This window comes from Hesperophylax consimilis, chromosome 24, assembly GCF_061612785.1.
Source record: "Hesperophylax consimilis isolate HC1 chromosome 24, BYU_Hcon_1.0, whole genome shotgun sequence".
Taxonomy (NCBI): Eukaryota; Metazoa; Arthropoda; class Insecta; order Trichoptera; family Limnephilidae; genus Hesperophylax; species Hesperophylax consimilis.
The window spans coordinates 22,737,630-22,754,917 of record NC_142859.1 but is presented as its reverse complement, the minus strand read 5'-3'; positions in this window follow the sequence as shown (position 1 = coordinate 22,754,917).

Sequence of the window (17,288 nt, the reverse complement as noted above, 5' to 3'; positions counted from 1 at the left end):
ATATCTTTGTATTTTGTGTTATTTTTACGTAAGTATGTCCATAATTGATTTGGCTTTCGGTTCGATGTTATTATATCATTCAATTATCATCGGTTCTTTACCCACTTTGTTCGGCGATGCGATGGGTCAGATAGCAAGTCCCGAATACCAAGAAACACGTGATGCGGAAAACGTAATATCGGGTGGCCATATTTGTTCTTTCCAGTTTTACGTCATTTTTTTCAAAACAACTTCCAGCACAAAATTAAAATAATGTTTGGGTCTATTTAATTCATACGACAACATATCCACAAGCGACAATAGTTACCATAATATCAATGTTTATTAAATTGTCTCATCAATGTGATACTCGAATTAGTATGGGAACTGTTGTGTTGTTTTTTTTTTAAATAATAACGCTTTCTACACGGCATAACTCTGTATTTAATTTGGACTTAAGACCATTATAATCAGTAACGAATTTTAAGTATGTAGAACGGCTTGGAGGACAACATCATCTCCGTTATGCTCGCAAAATCTCTCTGATTCTTGAAACCTCACGGCTCCCAGTACCTTGGTAGCCACCACGAAGGAACAACCCTATATTACTATATACTACCGAGATGTCCCTCTATGATTTATCTACACAAGAGCCATCTATATTTCATAGCTTGACTTATCACAGAAACGTAGCTTGAAATAGCTTGTGTTTTTTTATATTGCGATCTTCTCTACCAACGACCCACATCCAGTGGCGACTTTTACTCACAAAAATAGTTGGTGTGCTAAAATATTGTCAGTCTATCCCCTACGCCGGGTAAGTAAAGTTTACTATCAACTAGTAATGTTGAAGCTTAAATATACTGACCAGCTAGAACTACCTGAATGCGATTTGTGAATTAAAGTGGCGCCACCTCGGCGCGACAAGTCAATATATTGTATTTTAAGGTATTTCCGCCTTGCTGAAGAGTTCATAGGTGTTAATGCACGCGGATCATGTCAACATTCACGCTCAGCGTGTATGGATAATTGATCTTCCCACAGTGACGTTCTCTGAATCTTCTATAAACAAACAATACAAAGTACGAAAGCTCGAGCCGTTTGTATTAAACTAAATTCTTTTACAGTATTACATTTTTTACTGATATTTGCTTTGATTTTTTGGTAGTTTATTATTGGTAGATAATTAAAATTTTTAGATAATCAAAATGTTGGGAGTGCATTTCTACAACTCTCCTTAGTGCTAACTGCCCTCATCCCTTTTTTTCTTAAGTAAATATAAATTATTTCCTACAATATCCCACAAAATAACGTTTATATTCACATTGAGTTTCTTTTCACACTCATTTTTATAAATTTTTCGATATAAAACCATGTGACAATTTGAAACTGCTCTTTTCGTAGAATATCAATATGTAGGTACCATCTATATGCAAGAAGTAATGTAGTAGCCAAGTCCCCAGCTTCGCCAAGACGATGACTCTCCTTTTCTGGAAATAATTGAGAACCGCCGATTTGGAAGTTCGTAACGAAATGGCGCCGCGTAGGCAGCGGACTCGGAGCGAATACGTGCCCTGCATCCCTACTTCGTGGCCCGCCCGATCCGGCCTGGATCTAATATGTCGGGCCTTCCCCAATACCGCCCTCAGGGTGGCGGGTAGGGTTAGGGGTGGGAAACAGGGGCGAACTAGACTTCACTTATTCGGTAGCGATTTTTTAAACAGCAGTTGGCCTATTAGATTAATCTATTATTGTGATGTATGGTAATAAGGTTGAGTATTTAAGTGATAGATGGAGCTAGTCATAAAGCTTACTCCAGAGTCCGTCAGATGTCGTTAGAGTGTTACAAGTACTTTTGAGATGATATTTACAGGGAACAAGCTTCTCTAACCTGAGAATTATGAACCCTCGGGTAATGAAGAGTGTAGCTAAATCCAGTCATATTAATTGTAACCTAAATAAACACAATTATAATAAAGAACATTTTACTTTTTACAAAGAGTTTCCAACACCGAAATCTGCATAGTAACGCAGATATAACAATTATCAATGGTAACATTTACATAAATAATACTAATCTACATGATGAACGTGAACATATGTAAAGATGACTGGAAACGCCTTGTTGAGGCTATGGTTTCCTGATGTTCAGAACCTGTGGATTACGGGATACCCATTTGTGATTTTTTGTGAGGCTGAAAAGAGCGGATGAAGGAAAGAATGTAGATGAGGACGAAAAAAGTTGGGATTTACCTGAATACGCAGATTTTTTAAAGATTTTCTCAATGCAGGAGGTTCTGTAGAAAATTATTTCCCTCGAGGCATATGTCATCTTTGGACATTCTGTTCAGAATGTGCCTGTCCACCACGTGCGTGATATGCCAGATCGGGAAAGGCTGGTTTCGGAGAACTTTAACATCTCTTATTGGTCTCAGCGGGATGAATATATGTATACGTCACTCTTGGACACACTGATCTATAGATTCCTACCTACCTCTCATACCTGTTTCCTTCCCAGAACTTCTTCTCCATCATCTCTCTAAAAAAGACCCTCCACACAGCATCCCCAAAGATGACCTAGACCCTAAAGGAAACTATTTTCCTAAGGGACTCCGCAGTTACACGTAGGATGTCTTAGAAACGACCAAATCTAATAGTGTGACAAATGTCAACTGTGTTTTAATGTTGAGCGAACATTGGCGTGTTTCCTGAATATGCACCGGTGTCAAAAAGATCAATAAGTCTAGTAAAAAACAGTATTCCCACTCGATGACTGCTCCCATCTACTCACCAAAAAGATCAATAACTCTAGTAAAGAACAGTATTCCCACTCGATGACTGCTCCCATCTACTCACCAAAAACATCAATAACTCTAGTAGAGAAGAGTATTCCCACTCGATGACTGCTCCCATCTACTCACCAAAAAGATCAATAACTCTAGTAAAGAACAGTATTCCCTCTCGATGACTGCTCCCATCTACTGACCAAAAAGATCAATAACTCTAGTAAAAAACAGTATTCCCACTCGATGACTGCTCCCAGTAGAAACTCACCAAAAAGATCAATAACTCTTGTAAAGAACAGTATTCCCACTCGATGACTGCTCCCATCTACTCACCAAAAAGATCCATAACTCTAGTAAAGAACAGTATTCCCACTCGATGAATGCTCCCATCTACTCACCAAAAAGATCAATAACTCTAGTAAAGAACAGTATTCCCACTCGATGACATCTCCCATTTACTCACCAAAAAGATCAATAACTCTAGTAATGGCCAGTATTCCCACTCGATGACTGCTCCCATCTACCCACAAAAAAATCAATAACTCTAGTAATGGACAGTATTCCCACTCGATGACTGCTCCCATCTACCCACAAAAAGATCAATAACTCTAGTAATGGACAGTTTTCCCACTCGATGACTGCTCCCATCTACTCACCAACACTGTTATTGCTATTTCAAGCAAATTTACGGCTCCGTATAATTACTGTCTTGCCAATGGGATACACTGTTTGTACAACAGTGTAGTGTGTCGTGAAAACATATATTATTTACCAAAAAAAATTATTATTCACGCTGAGATTCGAACTCGAAACCTCCGGAAACATAGGCGAGTTCCTTAATCGCTTAGCCATTTGCTTAGGCATGGTAAAATACACTGCTTTTTTATGCGCAACCACAAAATAGTCCCAACTGCTCCCAACCGTCTGGAGCAAGTGAGACTATGGCATCCCCAATTGGGGTATTTTGCGAGGCTGAAGATAGCGGGGAAGAAGGAGATGGGAAAGAGGAAGGTGAGAAAATACCTGGAAGTACGGTACTGAATTATGGTCCTACACCAGGACGATACTGACTTAAATAAATTAATCAAATTAAAAATACTTGCGCACGCCGGTATTTGAACCCGCTAGTCCATCTGGCAAAGTCGAAACCCTTATCCCTCGACCACGGAGGTTGTCACATAGGTGGGGCTGTTTCACGGAATTTTAACAATTCATCAAATTACAAAATTAATTTCAAAGTTCTGTGAAGGTTCTATTCAAGTTCTTTAATTATATTAGAACCTTCACAAAACTTGAAAATCAACTTTTAAATTTGATGAATTGTTCAAATTCTGTGAAACAACCCGTCCTGAATAACAACCAGCAAAATCTAATATTGATAGAATTTTTTTACAATTCGCTTCTGTGATGAAGAAGTCACTGAGCTATCTCTAACGTGAGTCTGATATTGGTTAAGCGAATTCCTTTACTGTGAGGTCGCTAACTCACTAATAATGAGTTTTTATCATTAATGAATACTTACTTTACTATGTTTCGTTTTCAGAATATAAACATTTAATGTTTTCAATAGCTCCGTACGATGTTCTAGCGTCCTTATTTAATTACTCAGCTTCGAAGAAAAGTGCTAACCCTGTAATAATATCAAGTGCGTTCAACAATTTAATTTGGAAGCCAACTCTGGAGCCCCGAAATATTAAGGACGGGTTTTTTCAGAGAATTTAAACAAGATTTTACGGTCATTTTCAAGTTCTGTGAAAGGTTTGTCATCCTTTTTTTTTCACGTTCTAATCAGATATTTTTATTGCTTTTCACCATTTTAAGTTCATGATGTTTTTATTTTAAACCAAACAATGTTTTTTATTGTTTTTTTTTTACTTTTTAAAGCTTCACAATACAATATTCACAATACTTTTAAGCCTTGTGTTTAATTTTTCTGTTTGCGTTTGGCGCTTAGACTGCGCCTGCTCTTTTGGGTGGGAATGTTGTCATCCTCAGTTCATCGTTGCCGCCTATTGGTAATAGACATAGCTTTAAAATTGCCCTCTGCGTAGTTCCATGAGCTGTTTTCAGAGTAACCACACGAATCCTTCCGTCGGCTCCAGGATGTACTGCCGCCAGGATGTACTGCTGCCAGGATGTACCCCCGAGTTTCCATACACAGGGTGGTACGTTGTCCTCCTTCAAGACCACCATGTCGCCAGGCTTCAGTTGTTTGTGAAGTCCGCTGGTCCACTTTGTTCTGCCTCGGAGTTGAGCCAGGTACTCCTTGCTCCACCTCGACCAAAAGGATTGTATTAGCAAAGACAGTTTTTGATAATTATTCAATCTGTTGAATGATATATTGTTCTGTTATAATGATATTATAACAGAACTTGAAAAGGACTTTCATAGAAACGGAAATTTAACGTTGAAATTTGATGAATAGTTCAAATTCTTCGAAACAACCCGTCAAAGAATGGGTTGTTTGTTTCACAGAATTTGAACAATTCATCATTTTTTTTTTCAAAATTTTTTTTCGGGTTCTGTGATGGTCCTGTTTAAGTTTTGTTATTATATAATAATGGGCTAGTTACTTGATAGAACTGAAATAATAACATAACTTGAAAGAAAACTTTCACAGAACTTGAAAATTAACGTGGAAATTTGAAGAATTTTTCAAACTCTCTAAAACATCTCACCCTTTACAGACTTGCTTGATTATTTTCAAATGAAAGCGGTCTGTCTGATTGATAATTCTTTATTAAGACGCAATGTAGGAATGCTGAGTCTGTCTTACGTATATATTAATGAATCCTGCTCTAAGCATGCACCGTGTGCATTGGTGCAGATACGCGAAACTCGACAGACAAGAGGGAAACACTAGTTCACAGTTAACGTTGGCTTCATGAGAACAGGTCGATTATTCAACATGTTTTTTTGTAAGTCGACTCATGTGTATAACGAGCTTTTTGCAATTGTTTCTTCTAATCGATATAATCCGGGCTTCTTCAAGACCCGTATTAATAAACCGGGTGACGATTTAGTTCCCCTGTCTTTACACTGTACAGTGTGTACAGACAGAGGCGCTCTTGTGAGGTCTCATGAAAATAAATAAAAACATTAAAAAAAGTTTGAATCTAAAATATCCAGTCAAACTATTTTGTGGCATGATAATTTGATGACAAAAAAAGTTTTCTTTTGCATTTTAATTTTTTAAATAAATTTGTCTACTCAATAGTAACATCAATTGAAGCGAATTAATTCGCTTGGTAAAAATATTCTATCTTTTCAATAAATGTTCAATGAGATGAATTCAGAAGTGAAAGCTAATGGGTCGTAGACTCCGGATTAAAGTTCTAACGGTTCGAATCTCCGCTTAAATGCTATAATAATTTTGCAACTAAGAATAATGTATATTATACTATTAAAAAGAATGAGACATTATTGAATTGAGTGATTAGATGATATATAGCCTTGTGGGAGATGTTTGACCAACAGTTGAACTGGTCGAGTTCAAAACTCAAGTAATAAATTGACTTCCTTATCGGAACAAGGGTATGATCGATCAATCTCAAGGTTTTTTTCAGTCATCAGTCATATGGTTGATATATTTAATAAGGACTCCATCAAAGTATCTTACAGGTATGTTTACAATCCATTAACACAACTTTTTTTTTACAAAATATATTATAATATACACACTCTCCTACAAAAGCTGACACTTTTGGTTAGGAGAGGGCAACTTATTATTTACTTAAAAATCCTTATCAATAACTTAACAATTTAACATATTAGAGATTCAGACTTATAATATTTTTTAAGATTATAAAGGTAATCAAAACAATGTATATAGGATGTACTAAAACATTAGAAATAACAAAACAGTCAAGAATATATCTAAGAGAAAGTTAAAATTATATGGTGGTACTACAAAAATATGTTTTAATTTTTTTTTAAATTTGTCGTATTTTGTTTTTGTTTGCATATCAGCAGGTAATTGTTTGAATAATTTTATTCCTTTATATACATAGTGATTCTGTGCTGTTGTGGTTCGTACGGGTAATACAGTTAATCCACCAACAGAAGTATTCCTTATGCTAACATTTAGCAGTGGGGTATTATTTTCATTAAATATATCTTTGTGTAGCTGAAGTTGTGCCATTTTGTCGTAAATTTTTGTAAGTGAATGTAGTGTTTGGTGATTTAGGTTTGGGCAGGTTCGGGTTCTACCAAACATAACCGAACGCTGCCAACGGCCTCCAATTACTGTTTCGGGTCGCGAGGAGCTTATTCTCTCGCTAGACGGCCTTTAGGCAACTTGTTACTTGTATTGCCAGTTTATTATATTCCGAATTAAACAACGTCCGTATATAAGAATTTACGACTATTCAATATATTACCAGATCCTATCCTCGTTAGAATACTGGAGATTAAGGGCCCAGTATTCTATACTATAAAACAACGATACGTTACAGTGAAGGAACAGCGAATTCTTGGAATACATTTATTGTTAATACATGTTTAAATAATAATATTGAGAGAAGGTGGTGAGCGAACACGGAAGCAGTTCGCGGGGTGTGGTTACCTCGGCAGTCAGAACAGAAAGAATCAGTTTGGGCTATCTCGGCCCTTTGCGGTGTTGGAGACTGGTGTCAATTATCAGGTCCACGATAATTTGATTTAGTCGTCATAGTGATCATGGCCAGGTTAAATGATAGAACACTGTTTACATTTCCGATACAAAATTATTTAATTCTAATTATTTTTTTGGCTGAACGAGCAAGATGAATTTAAAATAATCCGAGTACAAAATAGCGCGTAGTGAACATTTTCTTACTATTACATATCAGACAAAAAGTATTTTTGGAAGCCATTGCCAATTGTATTGTTAATATGCAATCACCTACCTGAGAACAGTTTATACCAATGAGGTAGGTAATGTACGACATACAATTAAATTTTGTGGAAAATTAATTTATTGTGATAATTGCATTGCCTATTTTTGTATGTAAAAATAATCTTTCAATAAATGCCGAACCATCGGCAATAAAACTGTTAACTGAAATCCCAACTGCCAAATCGTAGAGTACAAGAAAAACATTACTGAAAACAATCATTATTTTATGTAAACACGGTGTTCTGAAACTCCTAGTACAAGCTGAAAACTATCTACATTACAGAGAATCCAAAAACAATCTGATCTTGGCATTTTGATTTGTCTCGCAACCTAGGGATTAAAAAAAGCCTTTTTACAAATGAATAAACTTTTTGAAATGATTTGCTTTTCAAATTTACACCAAAAATTGCAACTTCGCAATCAATTTACTCAAAAACAAAAGCTCAAATAAAAAAAATTATATTACAAAATCGATTCCAAATATGGTTTTGGGACACTGTATATATCTAGATGCCAATAACTAGTGCTATAATTCATACATTTCATTCTATTAACTTTAAAATGACTGCTTTCGACATAAATAAAGTAAACCCAACCACAATGAGGCGATGGTGTTTGCGTGACCGCAAGTTTCCCATATTTAAACATGACATCCGCAGGTCGCTATTAAGGGTGAAAGGTCAAATTTCTTAATTCTAATTAAAGCGTAACTAGAAAGAAAATAGATTTAATAAAGATAACATATTTTTAACATAAGGCTTACCACAAAATAAAGGGAAAAAGAAAACATTCGATTATGTGGCGTTAAAAGTTATTTTTATATGACCTCCAGGAGAATGCTCTGAGGGAAGTAATAGTAGAAAGTAGAATAGTAGTAAAAAAATAGCCCATATCGTCTTTGGTGATGCTCTGTGGAGGGTCTTTTTGTGGACAGAAATGGGAGAAGTCTTTCAGCAAATCATTCTTATATATTTCGTTAATTTTACAACACATTTTACTACTTGCTACTTTATGCTGGATGAAAGTATAAGGAACTTCAAATTTTATCTTATTCACCCTAGATTGGATATATCTTTAAATGTTCGTCATTAGAAAAAACCACTATCAACAACGTTTAAGTTATTCGTTAAAAATGTGAAACGAACGTAGGTATGTAAAAAACAAATGAAGCTAAAATCTGAATTCCGGTCTTTCAATGGAAACGAAAATTCAAAACATTGTGTTTTGTTCACGACATGGAAAATATCATTTCGACAAAGCTATCACAAAAAATGGATGTTTTTGAAATGGTTGTGTTGGTAAAATTTCAAAATATTATAACAGTAATATTCTTTTCCGGAAAGTATACAGAGGTAGTGCTGTGCAATGCATTCCATATTTCAGACTACAAAATAACAATACATAAATAGCCGTTTATGGAAGAAATTTGACCGTGTCCCATCTCTATCAGGGGGGAGTCCATCTAGGTAATCTTTACAGTGATTATGGTATTCTTGCGAATGCGGCATAAGCTTCCCATGCGATGGCGGAGGAGTGCTCAGAAAGAGGGCACTTGTTCTTCCAGGAAAATTTTTGCGTTTCTCTGTAGACAAAACAGTTGACGATGGCATTATTGTAGGTGACTTTTAGCTAATGCCATTGGAATTCAGTGAATAAAGCCGTAACTAAATAGGAACCAATATCAACCACCTTACATGCAAACTTAATAGGTCCAGTCACTTCGATATAAATAATAAAACAGTACGAATATTACATATATTGTCAGGTTATTCGCTACCAGAATATGTTAGTCACAAAAACGTGAGCACAAGAAACGCCGCGTCTGCCGGCGGCTGCTCGGTCTAGTCAAATCAACAACTCGCCGCGTCTTGTGACTAGAGACCGCTTCCGCCCACGTGGCTGCAAACCTATTGCTACGACCACACTCCGGAACTCTCGCCACCATCGTTCATCTCCACCACCCACCGTGTCGAGCATCGGCCTACAGAATTTGCCACAGTTCATCTCCACCATCCACGGTGTCAAGTATCTCGTTGGAGGATCAGGAAGATCCGCAATCTTCAACACCAGCTGACTACAACTTCACTGAGCACAGATCAACATCCCTACGTTATGTTACATAGCTGACATGCAACCCAACGTGATGCGTACTCTCTACATAAAAAACACAGTGATACCTACATTAACTAATTTATTTTCTGTACCTGCCGTTACCCACGAATTTATTTTGATATCGTAACATCTAATAACACAAAACTGTATGATTACTTTCCTAACATACATAGATATAATTACATTATAATATTTTTCAGATAAGACATATGATTATATCTCATATCCTTGCGTAATCCTGCTGAACAACTCGCACCCATAAATAATGCTCATCTTTGCTTAGCTCACCTAGGCATTTAATGTCTTCATATTTCACTATAATACGTGGCTCAGTGCTAAATCCCCCACACGCTTCTGTGTGAACCTGTTCCAATATGTGAACTACATTTAGTATTCGTATTATAGCAGAAAACATTTCGTGTTTTCTAATGCGGATTATAAATTTCAACGTGATTTTGAAATATTTCTTTAAAAATTCGGATGTTTTGAAATTAGTATCTCTAAAATGAAATAGAGCAATATATTCACAAATATCAATACAAATAAAACAATGATGAACCTTTAACCAATTAAACGTGAAACTCAAATTAGCTGCAGAGTTACCTAAGTATGTATTTAATAATCTTCGAGAAATAAGAAGTTGATTTTTATCATTTTTACACGTGTGTATAAAAAAATTTCAATCAAATGTAGATTTCTTCTATGTGATTTTACCTCTAATAACAAATGAACAAAATAACAAAAGTGAATTATGTAAAACAAAAAAAAATTAACTACAACAACATAATATTGTAAAACAAAATAAATTACAAATCAAATTTTTAATCACGTGCTGTTTTTCATTAATTTGTTTTTATGTTTTTCTGTTTTTTTCTGTTTTTTTCTGTATTTAACATGAATTTTATGTGGAAACTTCAGTGGTTAATGCAAACATGTAAAATGTAGTTATTTATATAAAATTAAAATAAAAAAAACTATTGTTTTTGAATGTTGCTCTCGCACCAGGGTAATACTGAAAGTAAAAGAACATGCTCAAAATGTAAAACATGGTTTTCCAATAAGAGGTGTTATTTTGATATTCAATCATAAAAAATCAATGGTTTCGTTGCTTGTGTGGCACGTAGCGCCGTCTTGTTGAAAGTAAACGTTTTTCAGATCAATACCATCCAATTCCTGCAATAAAAAATCATTAATCACCTCTCGATAGCGCAATCCATTCACCGTAACAGTTGCTCCATTCTCATTTTCGAAAAAGTGAGGTCCAATGACTCCGCGGACCATAAACCGCACCAAACAGTCACACTTTGAGGATAGAGAGGCTTTTCAACAATAACTCTTGGGTTTTCCGTGCCCCAGATGCGACAATTTTGCTTGTTGACGAAGCCACCGAGGTGGAAATGGGCCTCATCACTCAAGATGATTTGCATTTGATTCACTCAAGTGAATTTTAATAATTTCAATGCGTTGTTGAAGCGTGTATTGTTCCATTTTTATTAAGAGCGTAGTTTTTACTTGTAAAATGACAGCTTTAAAAGTAACATCTTCCGAAATAGCGGGCTATTCAAAATTACACCTTTTATTGGAAAACCCTGTACTTACATATATATTTATGTAATACTTACATATATATACCAATTCAAACACGAGAAACGTTTTTCTCTATTGAATTGGGTAGTTACGTTAAAAAAAAAACATTTTTATGTAATTAGTTTTTTTAGTAAAACATATTTATGTTTTTATATAAAAGATATATATTTTAAATAAAAAATTTCAATAGATTTTGTGATATCACAAATTAACCACATAAAATTAGCTGTGCCGGGATTCGAACCTGCGACCTCCGGATTCGTAACTTGTTTTCGTTTTTGTTATTTATAAAGGCCACCAATCTTTACAAATCTTCGAAAGCAGTCTTAACCGCTGTCATTAGGAATTACAAACAAAAGCTCCAACAAGATCATTAAAAAATGTGTTTAAAATATGGGCTTTAGAGGAAAAAAAATTAAAGCTGATTATACTGAGTATATTTAGTTTATTGTGATGTTTTACCAAACATTTCATATGTTTATTCCACTCTTTTTGCTTATTTCTCTATCAGCACACGTGTTTATATTCCCAAACCTTATTTATAAGGGGAGTTATTTTCTATCCAAATACGAGTATAAAAATAGCGTGTTTGGGAAATTCGCGATCTTGTCAACGTTTTTAAATTACTGATAAATTATTTATTTCACATTACTTACTTGCTATTCTGTGCCAGTGGAAATAAGCTTGGACAGGCTTCCCCAACTTATGATATAAAAAAGTTTTTATAAAGTTTTTTTCCTAAAAATTAGGTTGGTACAGAGAAGTTTTCGCTTTACAATACTGAGACGTATGGCAGTAAGGAACCCAGTCAATATTTATTTTTTTAATTTAATGTTCATTTTTAAACTTAATACCATGATTTTTTTCCAATATTATGTCGATTTCATAGATAAAATAAATGCCAAAGTTTTCATTTCTCAAAGCCCGCAAAAACGATAAAAATGTGATGGAGTACGCGTGACGTCACGCGTACCTCGGTTAACATTTATGTCAATCCCACATGGGTCAGTATGAAATCAACTTATTCAAATTTAAATATTTAACAAGATTTCTTTAAACCATGAACCATGAAATAATTTGTATACAGCAGTGGTAGCTCGTGTGCGAGTCTACGAAGCGAATCTTTGAACAAAATTACTAATGCACGTAGCCTACCGATCTGTGATGTGGCTGTGTGAGTTCCGTCAGAACCCGCCGACCAATAACAGATCATTTAAGTCTCTTTATGTTGATCTACCTATATAAATGTTTTTTTAACTTTAATATGTTTTACACAATTTCCTCATTGTCACCCTCATGGCAATGTATATATCTTTTTCTAAATATATTTTATATTCACACGGTAGACGCTGAGAAGGATGTTGTATGTAGGTTAATAATTTATCACAATTAATAATATTTTTGCAATACAATCATTGTATACTCTAATACAACATAACTGAAACAATCAATTATTTTTGAGCCGGCACCGGAATTATGTTTAACAGAAAATCATGGATTTCGAATAATTAATGGGGGAATCAATTTTTCGTAGAAAATTTGTGGGGAATCTGTGGGTAGAAATTATGTGAGTACAGTTTACAAATTACTTATTCTTAATCAATCCTCAGGTCAATATAAAATTCTTTTGAGTATTCTGTAACCGGTATTTTATGTACCTTTACTCATTGTAACCTGTAACAAAAAGTTTTCACAGGACCCACCCCTATTCTCTTTATCTTTAAAATTATTCCAATGAGGTACCTAATGTCAAAAAATATGTATAAAACATTGAAAAATTAATATCTTTGTATTTTGTGTTATTTTTACGTAAGTATGTCCATAATTGATTTGGCTTTCGGTTCGATGTTATTATATCATTCAATTATCATCGGTTCTTTACCCACTTTGTTCGGCGATGCGATGGGTCAGATAGCAAGTCCCGAATACCAAGAAACACGTGATGCGGAAAACGTAATATCGGGTGGCCATATTTGTTCTTTCCAGTTTTACGTCATTTTTTTCAAAACAACTTCCAGCACAAAATTAAAATAATGTTTGGGTCTATTTAATTCATACGACAACATATCCACAAGCGACAATAGTTACCATAATATCAATGTTTATTAAATTGTCTCATCAATGTGATACTCGAATTAGTATGGGAACTGTTGTGTTGTTTTTTTTTTAAATAATAACGCTTTCTACACGGCATAACTCTGTATTTAATTTGGACTTAAGACCATTATAATCAGTAACGAATTTTAAGTATGTAGAACGGCTTGGAGGACAACATCATCTCCGTTATGCTCGCAAAATCTCTCTGATTCTTGAAACCTCACGGCTCCCAGTACCTTGGTAGCCACCACGAAGGAACAACCCTATATTACTATATACTACCGAGATGTCCCTCTATGATTTATCTACACAAGAGCCATCTATATTTCATAGCTTGACTTATCACAGAAACGTAGCTTGAAATAGCTTGTGTTTTTTTATATTGCGATCTTCTCTACCAACGACCCACATCCAGTGGCGACTTTTACTCACAAAAATAGTTGGTGTGCTAAAATATTGTCAGTCTATCCCCTACGCCGGGTAAGTAAAGTTTACTATCAACTAGTAATGTTGAAGCTTAAATATACTGACCAGCTAGAACTACCTGAATGCGATTTGTGAATTAAAGTGGCGCCACCTCGGCGCGACAAGTCAATATATTGTATTTTAAGGTATTTCCGCCTTGCTGAAGAGTTCATAGGTGTTAATGCACGCGGATCATGTCAACATTCACGCTCAGCGTGTATGGATAATTGATCTTCCCACAGTGACGTTCTCTGAATCTTCTATAAACAAACAATACAAAGTACGAAAGCTCGAGCCGTTTGTATTAAACTAAATTCTTTTACAGTATTACATTTTTTACTGATATTTGCTTTGATTTTTTGGTAGTTTATTATTGGTAGATAATTAAAATTTTTAGATAATCAAAATGTTGGGAGTGCATTTCTACAACTCTCCTTAGTGCTAACTGCCCTCATCCCTTTTTTTCTTAAGTAAATATAAATTATTTCCTACAATATCCCACAAAATAACGTTTATATTCACATTGAGTTTCTTTTCACACTCATTTTTATAAATTTTTCGATATAAAACCATGTGACAATTTGAAACTGCTCTTTTCGTAGAATATCAATATGTAGGTACCATCTATATGCAAGAAGTAATGTAGTAGCCAAGTCCCCAGCTTCGCCAAGACGATGACTCTCCTTTTCTGGAAATAATTGAGAACCGCCGATTTGGAAGTTCGTAACGAAATGGCGCCGCGTAGGCAGCGGACTCGGAGCGAATACGTGCCCTGCATCCCTACTTCGTGGCCCGCCCGATCCGGCCTGGATCTAATATGTCGGGCCTTCCCCAATACCGCCCTCAGGGTGGCGGGTAGGGTTAGGGGTGGGAAACAGGGGCGAACTAGACTTCACTTATTCGGTAGCGATTTTTTAAACAGCAGTTGGCCTATTAGATTAATCTATTATTGTGATGTATGGTAATAAGGTTGAGTATTTAAGTGATAGATGGAGCTAGTCATAAAGCTTACTCCAGAGTCCGTCAGATGTCGTTAGAGTGTTACAAGTACTTTTGAGATGATATTTACAGGGAACAAGCTTCTCTAACCTGAGAATTATGAACCCTCGGGTAATGAAGAGTGTAGCTAAATCCAGTCATATTAATTGTAACCTAAATAAACACAATTATAATAAAGAACATTTTACTTTTTACAAAGAGTTTCCAACACCGAAATCTGCATAGTAACGCAGATATAACAATTATCAATGGTAACATTTACATAAATAATACTAATCTACATGATGAACGTGAACATATGTAAAGATGACTGGAAACGCCTTGTTGAGGCTATGGTTTCCTGATGTTCAGAACCTGTGGATTACGGGATACCCATTTGTGATTTTTTGTGAGGCTGAAAAGAGCGGATGAAGGAAAGAATGTAGATGAGGACGAAAAAAGTTGGGATTTACCTGAATACGCAGATTTTTTAAAGATTTTCTCAATGCAGGAGGTTCTGTAGAAAATTATTTCCCTCGAGGCATATGTCATCTTTGGACATTCTGTTCAGAATGTGCCTGTCCACCACGTGCGTGATGTGCCAGATCGGGAAAGGCTGGTTTCGGAGAACTTTAACATCTCTTATTGGTCTCAGCGGGATGAATATATGTATACGTCACTCTTGGACACACTGATCTATAGATTCCTACCTACCTCTCATACCTGTTTCCTTCCCAGAACTTCTTCTCCATCATCTCTCTAAAAAAGACCCTCCACACAGCATCCCCAAAGATGACCTAGACCCTAAAGGAAACTATTTTCCTAAGGGACTCCGCAGTTACACGTAGGATGTCTTAGAAACGACCAAATCTAATAGTGTGACAAATGTCAACTGTGTTTTAATGTTGAGCGAACATTGGCGTGTTTCCTGAATATGCACCGGTGTCAAAAAGATCAATAAGTCTAGTAAAAAACAGTATTCCCACTCGATGACTGCTCCCATCTACTCACCAAAAAGATCAATAACTCTAGTAAAGAACAGTATTCCCACTCGATGACTGCTCCCATCTACTCACCAAAAACATCAATAACTCTAGTAGAGAAGAGTATTCCCACTCGATGACTGCTCCCATCTACTCACCAAAAAGATCAATAACTCTAGTAAAGAACAGTATTCCCTCTCGATGACTGCTCCCATCTACTGACCAAAAAGATCAATAACTCTAGTAAAAAACAGTATTCCCACTCGATGACTGCTCCCAGTAGAAACTCACCAAAAAGATCAATAACTCTTGTAAAGAACAGTATTCCCACTCGATGACTGCTCCCATCTACTCACCAAAAAGATCCATAACTCTAGTAAAGAACAGTATTCCCACTCGATGAATGCTCCCATCTACTCACCAAAAAGATCAATAACTCTAGTAAAGAACAGTATTCCCACTCGATGACATCTCCCATTTACTCACCAAAAAGATCAATAACTCTAGTAATGGCCAGTATTCCCACTCGATGACTGCTCCCATCTACCCACAAAAAAATCAATAACTCTAGTAATGGACAGTATTCCCACTCGATGACTGCTCCCATCTACCCACAAAAAGATCAATAACTCTAGTAATGGACAGTTTTCCCACTCGATGACTGCTCCCATCTACTCACCAACACTGTTATTGCTATTTCAAGCAAATTTACGGCTCCGTATAATTACTGTCTTGCCAATGGGATACACTGTTTGTACAACAGTGTAGTGTGTCGTGAAAACATATATTATTTACCAAAAAAAATTATTATTCACGCTGAGATTCGAACTCGAAACCTCCGGAAACATAGGCGAGTTCCTTAATCGCTTAGCCATTTGCTTAGGCATGGTAAAATACACTGCTTTTTTATGCGCAACCACAAAATAGTCCCAACTGCTCCCAACCGTCTGGAGCAAGTGAGACTATGGCATCCCCAATTGGGGTATTTTGCGAGGCTGAAGATAGCGGGGAAGAAGGAGATGGGAAAGAGGAAGGTGAGAAAATACCTGGAAGTACGGTACTGAATTATGGTCCTACACCAGGACGATACTGACTTAAATAAATTAATCAAATTAAAAATACTTGCGCACGCCGGTATTTGAACCCGCTAGTCCATCTGGCAAAGTCGAAACCCTTATCCCTCGACCACGGAGGTTGTCACATAGGTGGGGCTGTTTCACGGAATTTTAACAATTCATCAAATTACAAAATTAATTTCAAAGTTCTGTGAAGGTTCTATTCAAGTTCTTTAATTATATTAGAACCTTCACAAAACTTGAAAATCAACTTTTAAATTTGATGAATTGTTCAAATTCTGTGAAACAACCCGTCCTGAATAACAACCAGCAAAATCTAATATTGATAGAATTTTTTTACAATTCGCTT